At 45.3% G+C, this 18,415-nt stretch overlaps 1 non-coding gene across 1 annotated transcript; it reads left to right on the forward strand.

Annotated features, from left to right (window-relative positions):
- Positions 1-11,308: 11,308 nt before the first annotated feature.
- LOC143689291 (U11 spliceosomal RNA) lies at positions 11,309-11,441 on the forward strand. Its single transcript, XR_013178735.1, has one exon. It is a non-coding gene; the product is annotated as a U11 spliceosomal RNA (small nuclear RNA).
- Positions 11,442-18,415: the final 6,974 nt, after the last annotated feature.

Raw genomic sequence — 18,415 nt, forward strand, 5'->3', positions numbered from 1 at the left:
AAGCTAAGGAGGTGAGCGCTGAGGCGATCCCTTGGAATCGACACTCACACAGCCTCCGGCATCTTGCAGGTCCCAGCCCCCGAAATCCCAGACCCTGGGCCGGAGGTGCTGGGAGTAGCTTGAGATTTGACACTCACCGCCCCCCCACACCCCACCCCACACCGGGACCTTAGGAGGGCTCTGTGGGCGGAGGTTTCCTAAGGGGCTGAATTTGCATGAAAAACGTCTGCTTGGGATCCGCTGCTGGGGAGGGGGTGCGCCCCTGCTCTGGACACTTACTCCGTTTGTGGGTGGGCAAAGGGGAGGAATAAGAATCGGCATCTTTGAGCTTTAGGGTTAGTTGGGGGCGGGAGACATGCTACCCCTTGAAGGGACCTGCAAAGTATCACCCCCACCCCACCCCTCAACAAGCCAACTTTCGGAGGCGGGCGCTTGACTCTCGCGTGCGTCCCTCGGCGTCAGTCCGCGGTGGCGCCCATCCGCGCAGCTCCACGTGGGCCGGCTTTCTGACACTGCTCCGCGCTCCCTTTATTTATCTTGGACTCCAAAGTCGCTCTCCTTTGCTCCCTCCCCCACCCCCCTGCCACCTCCCCGCGCCTCCCTCCTGTCCCCCACCCCCTGCCCAGGCCGGACTCCCGGCGAATCTATGCTAATTATTTCAAACCTGCGCCCGGTCCGCAGCGCAGTCTCAATGCCCCCGGCCCCGCCCGCCCTGTCCCTCCAGCCGGGCGCTTTCTTCCCTTCCGACGCAGCCTCGGTGGCTCCTCGTTTCAATAGCCTGGCCCGGGAGCCCGAGCCCCCTCCCCGGCGCTGCCTCCGTCAGCCGTGGGACAGACGTTAGGGTATTCATTAACTGAGAGCCGAGGAATAACGGCATTATTCCCCCCAGAGAGGGCACCCTGCCCCCGCGACTATCTGAGGCTTCATTGTAAAAGGATTAAAAGTTAAAGACCTCCATCTTATGATTCTTTCATTTAATCTTCCTGGCGCCTGGGAGACATGCTCGATGGATGATGGCTTTTAAAATATTCCTAATGTCGGCTACCTTAAGACTCCAAGCCGGGCAAACAAACGTAATTTATTTCCAGAAGAAAGGGGATATTGAGATGTTTAAGTTTATGAACCGCCGTCCCCATGTATATTTGTTAAGTTCTGACAAATACCCAAATAACGTTAAAATCAGCCATTCATCACTTATGAATTTATGCAAAACTTTCTGTGCCCCGGGCCAATATTTTTTTAGACAGAGTTTCACTTGCGAGGGGCGGAGGTGGTGGGGAGGGGAGACGGGGAGGGGGCTTACGGGGAGTGGGGGGGGGGGAGCCGAAAGCAAGAATTTTCATGCCTGGTAAACACGCGAATTATGCGAAGAGAGTTATTCCTAGCTGGGCCGGCAGCCAAAACTCGGAGAGCGCGCCGAGGCCAGCTCCCCCACCCCCACGTTGGCAATGTCATTGGATTACAATGCGAGGTCTTCCCCTCCGCGGCGCCCCCTCCTCCCTCCGCCCGCCCGCGCCCCTCCTCCCCACCCCTGCCCACTTGGAAAACCCTCTCGCAGCCGGCGAGCTTCTCGGCTTTCAGAGCAGGACCCAGTGTGCGTCGGGAGGACCCGGGCTGCAGACGTGACGCGCGATGGACAGACCACCGGTCGGACAGACCCAAAGGGCAGGCCCACGGCGGCTCCGGGCGCCGAGAGAGGACGGAGCAGGACCCAGGCGGTCCCAGAAGGGGACGAAGGAGGTGCTGGTCCTGAGACACTGTGACTAACGCTCAGCCAATTGCGTTTCCTTTATTATTAAGGCTGATAATACTAATAATAGCATCAACGCGGAAAAGAAGAGAGAACTCTGGGCAGAGAGGCAAGAAAGCTGCCCTCTGCGGTCTAGAGTCTATCTCCTAAAAGGAAGGAAATTGATCTTGGTGTCTTCTGTGGCTTTGACAGCTTGTATCTATGAACTTATGCAGCTGCTGGGAGGCCTTCCCCAGAGAATGGGAATTTATAACGATTAGGTACATACACATCAACATAAAAATAAAAAATTCTGGAAGAGAATGACAAGGCTTCCACCACCCCATCCCTTCCCTATGATTGCAAGAATTCACTCATTCAACCTCTATTTTCACCTCTTCCCTTTTCTTCCTTCCACCCTTCCAAGGACCTCCACCCCCGCCCCCCACCCCCCACTCCACACAGAGGTGAACTATGGCTAAAGGTCCACAGAAAAACCAGCCCTCTTTGGGGAGGGCCCTCTGTCCAGTTGAGTCTGGGAATGGGATCTGGTTCCCTGTTGAGATGGTGAAGGCCAGGGGTCTATTATCAGTCTTGCTTCTGAGACTCCTGGGAAAGGGGGTTGAAGTTTGGTGGCAGCTGCAGGAGGAAGCTGGCTGCGTATTAAGAGCTCTTAGCTGTGCTTGATGGGGACAGCAGGGGGAGGGCCCAGCTCATATTGGTATTTTGAGGGGGTGATTCATCCCTTCTTTTTAATGCTCTTGGAATGTCAGAGCTGGAGGGGAGCTTAGATTCCAGTGCCCACCGCTCAATTTACAGATAAGAAGACTGAGACCACAGCAGCCCCTTGCTGAAGATCACAGAGCATCACACAGTGCTTATAGGCCAGGTGGCCTCTCTATTGGGCCTCACAGTCCCCTCCTTTCCTCCTACCTTCCCTTCTTCCCGCCTTCTTTCCTTCCTTCCTTCTTTTCTTTTTGGTGGGGGTAGAGTCCTCCCAGAGTTAACGTATCAACAAATGATCAACAGCCAAATGATCAGCCATTCTGTTGTATCCATTCAGCAAATACGTACTTAGTAATAGCTTGCAAGGGGCCCAGCATTGTGCCTTTATACATTCCCATTCAGGATCTCCAGTTTCCAGATATGGAAAACGGATCTCAGGGAGTCTAAGCATCTTGCCCCCAAAGGCACACAGGAAGTGGCTTTATGGCTCAAAATCTGAGCTGACTGCAAAGCCCTTGCTTCTTCTGAAGACTCTTCTTCCCTTCACGGACTTGAACGCCTGGCTTGGGAATCACAATGTATGCCACATTATGTGCTGGCAAGTCTGAAGATCTCTAGGGATGCACGCCCGGTAAGCCATGAAACTTGTTTGTACACGGTATTATGTGCTAGGTATTGTGCTAGTGCTGAGTTGCAGAAATGAATCACGGGACCCCCTTCCCCACCCACCCCCCACACAAGGAGTTGGCAGTGTAGTAGAGGAGGTAAGAAAAGAACAACCAGCGTAAGTGATGATAGAGGAGTTAAATGCACCATCCACCAAACCTAGGCTAGAAAGAGGAGGGCTCACTGCTGGACTGGACAACCCAAGAAGGCAGTTGACTAAAGTCTTGAAAATCAAGTTCAATGTCAACCTACTACAGGAGAGATGTAGTAGGAGGAAAGGGCGTTTAGATTCTTATTCTATAAGTAAAGGAATAGTCTTGGAAAAGTATTGGGTGTCTTTTGGGAAACAGTGCAAACAAGCTTTAGTATAGGAAGGAATCATTCGGAATGAGAGCAGGTGATGAGTTCTGAAAATGCAGGCTGAAACCAAATTATGGAGGGCCTTGAATGCCAACTAAGGACACTAAACTATTTCTAAGACAATGGGAAATCACTGAGAACTCTTGAGTAGGGCAGGGACACCATTAGAGCCCTACTACAAAAAGAATTCTTTATTCATTCAACAAACATTTTTTGAGCTCTGGTCTCATAAACTCTAAGTGGGTAACAAGCTATTCCAAAACTAACTTCCTTAAAACAATCATTTAATTTTGTCCATGAGTCTGTGGGTCAGGAATTTGGAAGGGCTCAGCTGGGCACTTCATCTGTGATATACATGGGGTCAGCTGAGAGCCAGAAGATTCACTTTGAAAATGGCTTCCAGTATCTGCTGTGATGCTGGCTGTCAGCTCAGAGCTGAACTGGCAGGTTGACCAGCCAATCCCTCCCTACAAGTGGCTTCGCCATGTGGCTTGTGTTTTCTCACAGCCTGATGGCCTTAGGGTATTTGGACTTCCTACATGGGGCTCTAAGAGAAAGTGTTCCAAGAGGACAAGGCGGAAGTTGCAAGGCTTCTTATGAAAATCCAAAAATACCACTTTTGCTGCAGTCTATTGATCAAACAAGCCATAAGACTAGCCCAAGTTCAAAGGGAAGAAAATTGACATTGCCTCTCCATGGAAGGAGGGGCAAAGAATTTAGGGCCATCTTTAATTGACCACAAGCACTTCTATAGGCCAGGTTCCTTCATGTATGCCCAGAACATAAAAATGAAAAGATGCTTCATTTTCAAGTTGAGTTTGGTGCCAGTGGCCAGCCTGGATTGCTGGTGGAACAGCAGCAGCCAGAAGATTAGTTAAGGAGGACCATGCTGTGGCCCAGACTCCATATAGTCCATACGTGAGAAGCATCAATGCCATTTAATACAAAGATTATTTGCCAGAAGACTGGAGAGAAGGTGGCATGTGACTGGATCTGGGGTGGCTAAGAGAGAAGTCAGAGAGGCCCTGATGTTTCAGGCGTACAAGGGAACTTGCCCAGAGGAGGACTCTTGATGAAAGAGATTTTTCTCACAGGAAGATGGATGACTGGTTTGGTTGCAGGTTTGTTCAGAGAAGGGAGGAAGCTGAGAAGCCTGGAAAACATTTCAGTATATAATTGAGCTGAATGAATGAATGAAACAGAGCAAAGGAGGGAAGGGCAGATAGAAAGACAAGTACCCTGAGCTTGGGAAGCAGGAAGATTTTCCCTGACAGACCAGAAGGGTCCTGATGGTATGAAATATGTTTGTATGGGGGCATGACATGAAGAAAAGGATGCAGGGAGATCTAGGAAAGACCATGGGGCAAAGAAAGGTGCTGATACTTCTTGGGTGGTGCTTCTACTCTGGTGCTTGTACCTGTTATATCATCCTCACTGGGAAGTGAGGAGCATTGTCCCTATTATATAGGTAAGTCTTAAAGAAGTTAAGTGACTTGCCCAAGGGCACACATCAGCTAAGCAGAAGCACCTGGGTTCAAATCCAGGGCAGAGTGATTTCAAAGTACCCCTCCAAAAAGGGTTCCCTAATTCCCCTGATTGGAATGAATCCAACCCCCTTCTTTGTGTTTCTTCATCACCCTAAACTCTAAGTGCTGCACTTTTTTGAAAATGAGGATTCTTAAGCAGTTATGATTAGAAGAAGGGTCTTATGGTTGACTCTTAGGAGTATACTCTCCTGACTGTAGAAAATGTGCATGTGTTTTTACTGGACAGAAGTCTGTCACTTTCATAGATGCTTGAGGAGGTCTGTAATGCAAAGAATGTTAAAACCTGTCATAGGCCATGAGATTCTTAAGGGGCATATTTTTTAAAACTCATTTTTTAGTCCCCAAAACACACAGTACAGTGTTTGGCATGAAAGGCGTTCAGTAAATATTAAGTAAAGTGAAGTAAACTGACTTGGGAGACCACAGGGAGGCTTTGTAGGTTCTCGAGCAAGGAATGAGGAAGGAAGATTCTTCTGGATTAGATGTGGAAAAAAAAAAAAAGATTAGAAAGATAAAACTGCAAACTAGAAAACCATATAAGAAACTGCTACGGTCATTTAGTGCTGGATTGAATGCAATCATGGGAAGGAGAAAAAGTAGCAAATTGAGAGGTGTTTTAGAGGAAGAGAACAGAGAATTTGGATCCAGACTGCGCATCTGTATAAAGCAGTAATTGGCAGGAGCTGAGAAGACTCTGACCTCTTTTGACAGAGCATTGTCCCTTTCTCTGTCAGTCCCCACTTCTTCCTATTGAATGTTTCGCTCATTTGATGTCCCACCAAGAACTGTGTAGGCATTTGCAATTGGGACTCCTGGATTAGATACAAGGAGGGCACTGAAAGGGAAAAGCTTCTTTCAAAATTAGAAGAGAGAAATCTCCAGAGGAAACCAGATACAGAATTTGGGAAGGGGATCCAAATTTTGAGGGAAAGTTAGAATCACAGCATTTAAACAAGGATGACCTTAAAGTTCTTCCCCTCTCAGTTTGACTGAAGAAACTGAGACTTGTCCAGGCCGATCAGCTTGTCTCAGTTCCAGTTACTTTGGAACAGAACTGCCATTCGAAGCACAGTTTCCAGATCTCCAGTTCAACCCTCATTTTACAGTTGTTATGAGTGTAAATGGTGTCAGAATTTACAGAGTGCCTTCATGTACATCATTTTCTGTGAAATGAGGCAGGAAGACTCCTGAGAGCAGAAAGCAGGTCTGTCCTATATGCCTAGAGCCTAGCACAGGTCCCAACCCATAGAGCAGCACTTAACACTATTGAGTGGAGGACTAAATTTGCAGAGGCCCATTTTGCAGATAAGAAAAGTGAAGCTCAGAGACACTGAGTAAAAGACTGATGCCCGTGGAGTCCTTCCAGGGGGTGGAGGCAGGAATAGCTGGAGCCGTCAGTGATGGGAGATCCAGCTGCTGCTATTTCTCTGTAGTCAGGGTTGAGACAGGAAACCCACCAAACATTTGCAGACTTTTCGGTGGGTTTATAGAAGGAGAATAAGGAAGATAGTTGTATTCTGCACTGCCAAGTGAACCAGACCCGACAATCACTGTTTTTAACAGCCTCTTCCCCAGCGAGTGCTAGAAAGGACTCCTAGCTAATGTTCAGTTTATTCAATTAAAGAAAAAAAAAATGCTGCAGCAAGAGAAATAGCCCCTCCCTATTTTACAGATGCTGAAACAGAAGCTCAGAAAGCCTAAGTGACTTGTCCAAGATCACATAGCGAATTGATGATAGAGCCAGCACTCTGCTGGGCTATCGGGAGAAACAGAGGCTCCCTGAGTTTAAAATCCCAACTGGTCTCCCTGATTCCATGCTTGCTCCAGCTCCAATCCATTCTCCATGCTGTGGCCCCAGTGACCTTAACACACACATGTGGTCTTGTCACTCCCCTGCTTAAAACCTCTCAATGACGTCCCACTTATCTGGGGATAAAAGCCAGAATCCTTACCAGGCCGAGGCCCTCTCTCCCCCTGGACCTGGGTTCAAGCAGCACAGCCCGTCTTTCAGTGTGAGGGCCTTTACACAATCTGTACCTTCGATCTAGGATGCCTTCTCTGCCACCAACACCCCTAAATATCACCCCATCCATCAGATTCCATTTTTAGAGAAAGCAGGTAGGATTCTCTGATCACGTTCCCTTGGCTCTTTGCACCATTTCATCATAGACATATCACAATTTTTAGTTGGTATGTGTTATTTACAGTTATTTACACACTATCTCTTCCAGTAGATTGTCACCCCCCTCCAGTTTGCTCACATGGTCACTCATGTAGTTTGGACTACATATAGACTATATATATATGTGGCAAAAGATGATTCTCCCACCCATTCCTGGGGAATCATCTCAGAATTAATATATATGAATAAACAGAATAAGTGGAGAAATATTAATCATTTACCTTCCTGGTATAAATCACATTCTTTCTGGATTCTGAGGATACCAGGAGTTCAGAGTCTAGCTCCTATTAAATAGTCAAGTCAGATTTAAGAATGTCCCCAAATGTGTGATACAGCATAGAGAGCCAGGGCCGTTAATTCAGAGAACCCTAAAGTAACTCTGTCATTTCTGGGAATTTCAGTGACCCCCTAGATTGCCAAACCCTGACCCTTCACCACACCCCAACCCCAATGTTCTTGTTTGCTTGAGTAGTGGGGAGGCATTGCTGGGTGGCCAGATAAACTCTTTTAGCCATTCAAAGACCCTTCCAGGGAAAAGGAATTCACCACTTAGAAAAGCCTACCCATCAGAAACTAGATGCTATTGATTGATCCTATAGAGGAAGTTCTGAGATGATTCCCCAGGAATGGGTGGGAGAATCATCTTTTGCCACATCTGAAGTCCTTAAATATGGGAGAGATTACCTTATCTGTTAGACTTGATCTTTCCTGCCCAGGGAATAGTAAAATTAAACATTGACTGACTCATGTCTGTTGCTTTAAAGTTTACAAACCACTTTCACATGCATTATCTCTGTCAAACTGCACAACAGCTCAGGGTCAGGGTATCATTTTGATTCTCATTTTAAAGATAAGGAAACTGAGACTTGAAGATTAACTGGCCCTGGAGCGAAACCTTTCTCCAGGGAGGAAGGCTTGACATTATGCAAAAAAAAAAAAGAGAACACCTTTAAAACAAAAGCAGCAAGGGCTTTGGAGCCAGCCAGCCTGGGTTTGATTCCTGACTCCTTGGCAATTAGCTGTTGACCTTAAGACAGCTGACCTTCCCAAAACTTAGTGTCTCCACATACCTAAAGAGATCTACCTTCCCAGGGTGCTGGGATGTTCCAGTCTACCTGTGGCTTCTGGGGTGGGGGTGGGAGTGGAGGAGTGTAAGAATCCAGCCAATATTGATTCCCTTCCCTCTCCCCAATTCCAGGGTCTGTGCTATGCCTTTCTTGGCCAGGATGGAAAATGAGCATCCTGCCTGCCCAGAGGCAGTGGCCGGAGACTTGCTCAGGTCTTCATCCCTGCAAGGTGCCTGTGGGGGAAAATAAGGGAAAGAAACAGATTCTTCTCAAGTGATGGAAAGGCTCTGAATGTAGTGCAGGTGACTTTCCTGTTTGTTTGCTTTTCATTTTAATTATAGGCCGAAGAAAGGATAAGGGTGGGAAAACCAGTGACCAAAGGCAAAGCTGAGAGATACATCAGGATGGAGGGAAATAGGGAATCAGAGTTTATTTTACATGAACAAAAGCAGGAATCCAGCCCAGGTAACTACCCCTAATTTATTTTAATTCTAGAAATCCTTTGCTTTTAGTTATTGGCCCTCAACCAGAAATCACCCAGAAGTGACTACCTACCAGAAACAGTCTTGACTGGTGCCATACTCACCTCAATTCAGGGACAGACATCTGATTATGAGAGAAGCAATGTCCCCCAGGTAGGACCAAAGCTTCCAAGAGAGTCAACATGCAGTGTTGGCCATCCAGGGATTTAAAGGGCATCTGTCTACTCATCACTGCCACACATGGAAACTGAGGCCCGGAGAGGGGAAGTGGCCTGGCCAATGTCACCCCTCAAGTTGGAGACCAAAACTATTGGAGAAACTTTCTCAAGGATATGAGACGACTTGGGAACTAACCTGTGGATCCAAGTGTCTCTCATTCCCAAGGTCGGACGACTTCCCCAAAGCTGATTGAGCATATGCCTGTAATGCCACGTTCCCAGGCAGGCTGCCCAAGAGCCCAGGTACGTGATCCCTCTCTCTGGCTGGCCCGTGAGGATCAATGCCCCCAGTGTTCTGGTCAGTTCTCTTCCCCTCTCTGTCCATATCTTCCTCCTGACAGGAAACTCCGGGCCTCTTATATGGGAGCTCTCAGCCCTGGAGAACCAGCACCCAAATCTCTGCCTCAGGCCAGACTTCTCTCCTGACCTCCACTCCTGAAGAGCCAGCTGCCTCCTGGACTTCACCACATTAAACACACGTTCAAAATTCAACTCATCTCTGAACCCCTTCCTAAGCCTGCTCATCTGTTTTCGGTTCTCTCATTCCTGAGTATATCCCCACCATTCGCCCAGGTATATAGATAAAAAAAGAAAAAAACCACTCTGATTTGCCATTTGTTATCATCCTCTCCTCTCTAACAAAGCACCTGCTAACGCCCCGTGAGATACCACTCAGTTCATTCACTCACCTACGTCTTTCCATGAATTCAGCTCAGGCCCTCATCATCTCTTGTATAGGCCTTTGCAATAGCCTCATGGTCTTCACCTACAGTCTTGCCTCATTTTCAACGTTGTCACTTAAGTTACTATTTCCCTAGCACACACTTCAGACTGCTGATGGCTCCCCTTTACCAAAGAATCATGGCTAAGTTCCTCAGCATCACACCCAGCGTTCTTTACTATCTGGCCCCAATTTGCCTTCCACTATAATCTCTACCATCATTTTCTGCTCCACCCCATCCCCGCCAACCAACCCCAGCAACCTACTCATGGCTGCCCAAACTTGCTAGTCCTTGATGTTTCTAAGATTTTGCACACTATTTGCTCTACTTGAAATGTCCCCTGCCCCACCCTTGCCCCATCACCCCAAACCAAGAATCCACCTAAGGAAGACCCACTCGCCCCTCAGGGCCCAGCCTTCATGGCAGGGTGTATTTAATGGAGGCATATTTTGTCTTCCCAGTGAGCTTGGTGATTAACAATAACAGAAACTAACTGCCCACAATTGACAGTCATTGTCCTACTTTACATGTATTAGATCATCTAAAACCACAACAGTATTCCAATCTGACATTCCTATCAGTATGCAATAGGTTCAGAGAGACTTCATGACTTACAAAAACTCCTAATTAGTTATTGGCAAAGTCAGAATTCAAACTCCATAACCCATGCTTGTTCCATCACATTAGTCCAGCATGAATAGCATTGACTCAAAGCTGTATTGACTCATATCTTGTTACCTTGGGATTTCAAAGTACTTCGAGGGCAGCTACCATTTGTAATTCAAATTTCCAACCATCATGTCTAAAATAGCGCCTAATACACATGCACCTAATAAATATATGGTGTGTGTGTAACAGAATAACTGGATATGAGAAGGAACTCCTTTTTTTTTTTCTTTTTAAATCAAATCCAAATAGAATTTGTAGATTTGTTTAATGAACATCAGTTAATTCCAACTTCAACTTAAGGAGACTTTTCGAAGATATAGACAATGTGGGGTTGTTAAAAATATAGATGTTAGAGTTAGACCTAAGCTCTTTGTGCTACCACTTACCCTCTGTGCGACTGATAATATTAATGCTTGTGCGAGCTCTAAAACTCTGAGCAAATACAAGTCACTGTTATTATTAATAAGTGCTTCTCCAAAGAGCACTCAAGCTATCCCCACCCAGACCTAGAGGGAAAACAGAGAGAGATAACCCCAGAGAGCATTGCAGTTCTCACTTGGAAGGGAAATGAATACCAGGTAGGGATGCAGTGATGAGCAGGTTTGACAAAGAGGGAACAGTGAGGAGTTGTGGTCTATGTAAACCCAAGAGGAGCAGTAGGTAGAGTCATAGGAGACCAGAGAAGGGACATTAGACCACCACTTGTTCCAGCCCACACATATTAAAGATTAAAAAAAAAAAAAACAAAGCCCCAAGGAGGTGCAGAGACTTGCCCAAAGAAACAAGTTTGGTTGGCACCAAAGCTGGGACTAGATACTAGTGGCACCCATGAAATGCCAGGTTACCATCCTACCAATTTTAAAGTCATTTCTAGAACACACTCAATATGACTCCCTGTTCCCTCTGTTCCTAAATGAAGCAATTATTTAAAGACAGTGCCAAAAAGGGCTTCTGTTGTGAGTGGCACACGTAAGACGCCTCGGTTGCTCTTCGTGCGGAATCGACATCAAGAGATTTTGGAAGCATAATTTTTGTTGCCAGGGCAGCTGGTGATAGTTGGTCCCGGCGCCCTTAAAAAAAAAAAAGATAATGCCTATTACACCCAATATCCCACAGCATCAGAGAGACACTTCGCAGTCTTCAAAGCCCTGAGAAGCGTGGGAGAGGAATCCCAGGGGTTACCAAAAGGGCTGGTGCTCCTCATGTTTGTAAGAGGCAGATCAGCCACTTCTCCCTGACAGACCGGACTACAGTTCAACTCTCAGAGATGATCTACCACCATGCCCACACTTAACACATCTCCAGAAGTGCAGCCTTCCTCAGTTGGAAAAGCCAATTCAGTATCTGAAACTGGCCTGAGCAGCAGGTAGAAAGAGCTCATGTTTTGGAGTGAGAGCCATCTGAGTGGGCAGCCTGTTCAGATCCTGGCCATGATCTCATCAGTCTGCAGTCTCAGATGGTGGCGAAACCACAGCAATGTCATTCTTTCACTAATGGGTTGAGAGCTGACCACATGGCAGCAACTATGTAGTAACAACACAATTAAAACTCCTTCCTTTCCAAGTCTTTGCCTTGGACAAAATCAATAATAGCAGCTATCACTTATTGGGCACATATCATGGGCCAGCCACTGCTCTAAGCATTCTACATGTCTCAGCTCATTCCTCACATGTTAGGAGATGGCCCCACTGTTCACAGAGGAGCATGGAAGCTGAAGGTGGCACAGCTAGTAAATGGCAGATCTGAACATGGCTCAGGCATTCTGACCTCAGAGCCTATACCCTTAACCTCCCTAACCTCCATCATCCACATAGTGGCAATAGCATTATCTACCCCACAGGGTCATTGCAATGATAAAAGCAGGCCTTTTAGTTTCTCAACTGCTAAAACAAATACCATATGGTTGGTTGGACGAAAGAATTGGAACTTATTTGGAGAAGTCCAAGATCGAGACATCAGCAAGGCGATGCTTTCTCCCTGAAGACTGTGACCCCCATCTGGCAGCCAATGATCCTTGGTCCTTGGCTCTTCTGTCAGATAACAGTGCACATGGTCATGCTTTTCTCCTTTCTCCTCTGGTTCTGTTGATTTCTGATTACTTACTCTTCCCATGGCTTCCCCTTCCATGTCCAATTTCCTTTGCATTTAAGGACTTCAGCCATATTGCATGAAGGCCCACCCTCACAATTCAGTTTGAGCACACTTTAATTAATAACATCTTCAAAGGTCCTATTTACAAATGGCTCCACACCCACAGGACCAGGGGCTGAGACCAGAACACGCCCTTTGTAGAGAAGCATGATTCAATCCCCAACAGTAGGTAAGAAATATACAGAGCCTAACACAATGCTTACCACATATGAACACTTAAGAAATATATTCTCTCTTACCTATAGGGGATGAGGTAAAGAGCAAAGAACAAGGAAAGAGACAGCAGCCATGCCTCTGGGGTCTGTCCTGGCATTGGGGCATCATGAAGGGGGTCATTTAATACAATGAAGGGAAATGTCAACCTTGAACAATTTCAATCTAATTGTTAAATTTTCAGATATCCTCAAAAACAACCACCTTTCCTTTCACTCCAGTTCTCATTTACATGTGTGTAAGTGTGTGTGTGCATACACATACACACAAATATACATATACTATGGTCTTTATTTTCCTTCTGCCTCTTTTGTGTCCCTGAATTTGGTATCCCAGCGGCAATGAGGAGGTGGCACGGTTGCTGCTTCCCCTGTTCCCTTCTTGCTGATCAATACTGTCCGTCTAACTTCAAAGTATAATTCAGAGGGCAGGGCTAGTCTTGCCCCAAACGTAGCAGGGTACTTTCCTAAGGGGAGAGAGAAGAATGAAGAGGGTGAAGAACCTCCACTTAAAAAAATAAAAATGTTCTAGGATGGAGACAGAGCAGTAGAACCAAAGCCCCTGGATGTGCCATCTACTTCCCCAGAATGGGCAGCAAATGAGTCCTGTTTAGGATGCCTTCTCTTATGGTATGTTATGAATAAGGGGACTTGGCTATCTCCAGTCTTTGGCCTGGTGGGCTTCTCTGGAGGGAAAGCCCAAGCCCAGTCTGGAATCACAGAATCCATACTTCACACCACCTAACAGACACTGAAGCCCACAGCTTATGTGATTCCTTCTCATGTGAAATAAGCCACTAATAACCATTCTCTACACTTTTAGTGAAGGTGAAGATCTACAAATCATATCATATACCTCATCTCAACTGATCTTCCCACAACCCCCAAGGACAACCTTGTTATTGTTGCAATTTTTTGGAGATGAGGAAACCAGGTTTCCAAGTGACCCAAGATTATTCCTCTAAGAAAACACCAATGACTGGTCCTCAAGCTCTTCATCTGATGTCAAGTTTCTGGACCAGAACCCTACAGCTGATCCTGCCCCAAAGCCACCATGCTTACTTACAGAAGGGTAGTATCATTCCATTTGAAGTGATACTAGGACTATGTCATTTACAATTTAAAAGAAACCTTAAAGACTATGCAATATAATTCCCCACCCCCCTCCATTTCAAATGGGGGAAACTGAACCTCATGTCATGTCTACACATATTAGTCACATGATATATACATATTGACGTCTAGAGAGGGAAAGAGAGATGCTCAAGACGGTAAGATGGGGAGGCAGAGACAAGAGGCAGTCTTGGGAGGGGGAATGGCAGGACCCCTAGAAGAGCTATGAAATGGCTTGTTGTGAATTGGAAACTCTACACAGTTCAAAGTTGCCATGACATAGAATGTGAGCCTGGGAATAGTGGACTAAGAACTAGGTTGAAGACAGGGGCTATGAAGTTGAGGGCCTTGTAATCCATATTTGGGAACTTAGACTTTATCTCGAAAGTCATGAGGAATTAATGAAGGATCCATATGAAGGGGATTCATTTGGAACCCAGTAGAGTTCCGAATATCATGTAGAGGGTAGATCAGAAAGGAAGAGAACAACTGGGAGAACTTTGCAATGTCTGGGCCTGAGATAGGGTAGGACTTTACCAGGGAAAGCCTAGGGATGGAGAAGATAGAACTGATGGAATAATTTCTTGGGAAGTAAAATTCGCAGTTCTTGTAATTGATTGGTTATGAAGGGTAAAGAGAGAAGAGGAATCAAGAATAACCCCAGTGTCCTTTCTGTTATCTAATGGTGACTACTGTCTAGAGTGTTCTCAGCCCACTGCCAAGGTACTCAAATATCTAACATAATCAGGAAGTTGCTCTGAGACCACACACTCAGAGCAGAGCAAAAATAAAGAACAGCCTCGTACATGTATAGGGTTTATTCCAGCGTGGCTCTGTCATCCAGGACTATTATTTAACTTTTAGACTTTGGTTCCCTCACAAGGTGAAGAATTTCCTGGACCATCTCTCATGTGTCTTCCAGTTTGAGCTGCCTTCCTCATGCAGTTGTCATGAAGGTCAAATTCATTCATTCATTCATTCATTCATTCATTTGTACAGGAATATTCATCAAATACCTTCCAAGCGCCTGGTCCCATGCTAAGTCCCAGGAGTCCAACGGTGAACAAGAGCCAAGTCCAGCTGTGTCATGGATAGAAGATGGGGAATATGAACAAAAACCAGCCAATGGGATCTGAGAGCATCTAGGTTGAGAATAGAGTGGGTCGGAAAATGTTTCCCTAAGAGTGAAATGTCAAAATTGAAATTGAAGGATAGATAGATTGTCTGCCAAATAGAGGGGACAGGTGTCCCAGGCAGCATTGAACAAAGGCCAGGCAGTAAGAGAGCACACAACTGACTCAGGGAACTACAAATAAGAACCATCTGCGGAACTGTGTTGTAAACAGCCAAGTAATGCATTATTAACGTTATCATCATGTTTCTAAGGTAGAGCCTGGTGAAGCCCACTGCACACTGGAGACTTTCCTAATGACCCACAAGATTCAGCTCTTCTCTGCTTTGGATTGTTCTAGTGATACAGAGATGTTTACACTCACCAATTCTTTTTTCTATTCTCCATAACTCTCCCTTAAAAGTAAATCAGAGATGCACACAGGACAGCTTAATCATCCATTATGTCTTTAGATTCTCAAACAACCCTGAAGTGGCAAAAAAAAAAAAAGACAATGTTATCCTCATTTTATGAATAATGATGGTTAGACACAGGAAGCAAAGTATTCAGCTTACAGTGGAGAAGACAGGAATTGAACCCCATGTCCCAGGCTCCAGGTAACTGCTCTTTTCCACAACTCATACAGATCTGGTTGCACTTATCAGAACTACACCCGTCATTCCCACAGACGTTCCTGGTAGACTGCAGTTTCCAAAGTCAGCAATCCCTTTGCATTGATTACCTCTGTAGGTGGGTCTGCTTCCTAAATCCCTTAGTTAAGCCATCTCCAAATCATTCTAGGTGGAAGATAGGGTAGGTTTGCCTGAGAAGGTTTCCTGTAGACAGCAAGTCTTATCCATAATGGGCGGATTTCCCAAGTTTAATCAAGGAAGGTGATGTTTCCTGCCTCTAAAGTTCTGGCTTTTTGCTCTTTTGCTTTTTTTTTGCTTGCTTAGAGATTGAAAACCAACTTATCTAAAGACCTAAACCACATGGTTGGGTAGAAGGGGACGGGATCTAGATCCGGAAGACTAGGAATGGCGCCTTCCTAGGCGTTGCCCCACCTGTCTCTGTGATCAGGGGCAAATCATTCCTCCATGCCACCTAGCCTGGCTGATGGCAGAATGGGAAGGGTATGTTTGAGTCTACACATACCTTGGTTTAAATTCCGGTGTTGCTCATGATTGGTTTGTAAATGTACACACGTTATATCATTTCTCTGAACCTCAGTTTCCCCATCCAGAAAAATGTAGACAATCTTTCTACCCCTCGGATAATGTGCTGTTTGGAATATAAGAGCTGCTTAACTGATAGTTGTTGAACAAATGGGAGAATTTAAAACAGTTCCTTTCACCCACCTCTCCCTCTCTGTCTTATTTTTCTCATCTATAAAAGGAAGGATAAAAATCTTTCCCCAGGATACCTCATTGGACACTTGAGCAAATCCTATACAATCATGTTTGCAAAAGTTTTTGTGAGCGTTAGAGTTTATGACGACCTAAGGGGAGTCCCTAAATTTCCCTAGGGAACCATGGAGGCTCTTCGCATATATGTTATTTCTCTTTTCAATCAGCATCCTACAGGGTGAGTAGCATCCTCATCTCCAGCATCCACAAAAGAAAGCTGAAGCTCAGGGGGCTAAAAACCTTTTTCAGGGTCACCAGAGGTATGTGCTGGAGTAGAGATCAGAGATTAGATTGGTCTGACTCATAGTTCCATGTTCTTTCCGTGATAGCCTGTGCTCCCATTGACCCTAAAAGTTACAATCCTACTCTCAGTCTCTGGAGCCAGGCTACCTGCAGTCACAATTAGGCTCCATCCCAAATTACTGGTATGCTGTTAGGGGAAAGTTCAGTAGCTTCTCTGTGCCTCAATTTCTTCATGTTTAAAATAGGAGTGTTCATACTATTTAGTTCATGGAGGTGAGAATCTTCACCTCACTCATTTACAGCTTCTTCAACTCAAAACTGAGAACTATCTCAAGGTATAGACCAAGAGATTGCTCAATCTTGATTAGAGTTCTAAGATCTAGAATTCCCTTTATTTAAGTCTCATGTCTCACCTCTTCTGAGGAGCCTTCTAATATCATGCGTAGGACTGTGTTTAGAGTCATCAATGTACACTGGGGCAGCAGTGAACACTCAATTGTGTGTTGCTAAATAAATCTATTAAATCACTTTTATGCTTTGACCACTACTGTGAGGTCCTTGCAGGTAGGATCCACAGCCTTTTAGATTTAACAACCAATACTAATAACCTTTATTTCTTGAGTGCCTTCACCGTATGCCTAAAACTAGACACTTAACCCTGTGAAGTGGTTTTATTATTCCTGCTCTATAGAAGAAAAAACTGAGGCTCACAGAGGTGAATTTGCCCAGAGACATGCAGGTCTTAGCATGAGCAGGTAAAAATATATCTGTAGAATGATGGAGTGAATGAGATACATCCTTCTCCAAGACACTGATGATCTAGAGGACAAAGCTCTTGTCTTTTATGCTCCACAGCATCTAGTACAGCACTGACTGCATAATGAAGTGAGGACTCTAAATAGACTTGGATAAATTATAACCCAGATGTCCAGTGAATTTTATGAGGATGCCATCCAATGAACACGTATCATGAGTGAAGTGGTGGAGAACCCATCAGGCCAGATTTGAATTTTGCCATCTCCAAGTGCAGAAGGTAGAGCAGCAGCACTAACAATTTTTTCATTTCTTTTGGGACATTTGATTCTTTGATGATTTGAGGAGCAAGAGTAGGAATTTATTTTTAAGTTGAAATCTCACCAACGGTTTATATTTCTTAGGAAAACTGAATTCTCAAATGCCAATTCTCCTTGAAACCAACCATCCTAAATTTTCCATAAGCCACGCTTTAAAAAAATAAAATAAAATCATTATACACTTTCTTTTGCTTTGTCTGCCACTTGACACCCAAATATGACATCAAGCAAGCTAGGGGAAAGAATAAAGGGGTGGGACAGGAGGCAGGGGGCACTAGAGGAAGTCAGTGTTCTGATTTCATCCAGGTATTCCACAAACATTTAACAGAAATCTATCTGGTGAGGCAGAAGCTATTGTTCCCATATATGAAGAGGAAACTGAAGCTCAAAGAGGCCTGTCAAGATGATTAAGATATGGTCCCTGTCCTCAAAGAGCCCCCAAGTCAATAGTGGCGACAGACATGGAAGCCACGATTATGACCCAAAGACAGTGGGTACAAAGAACTCAAGGTATGTGGAGGATAACACCATTATCTTAAGAAGGAAGGCTTCCCTTTGGAAAATATTTGCAAATGCGGTGAAGTCATGCCCAACAATGACAGAAGCAATTTGGTTGCCTGAAATCAGCTATTTCATGATAATATGAGAATATGATTCTTTCACCAAGTGTGTGAAGAGTCTAAGACTTGGGGCTTTAGATGAGTGGGGTTTTAGATAAGCAACTTCTTCTTGTGATTA

Source organism: Tamandua tetradactyla, chromosome 6 (genome assembly GCF_023851605.1).
Source record: "Tamandua tetradactyla isolate mTamTet1 chromosome 6, mTamTet1.pri, whole genome shotgun sequence".
NCBI classification, from domain to species: Eukaryota; Metazoa; Chordata; class Mammalia; order Pilosa; family Myrmecophagidae; genus Tamandua; species Tamandua tetradactyla.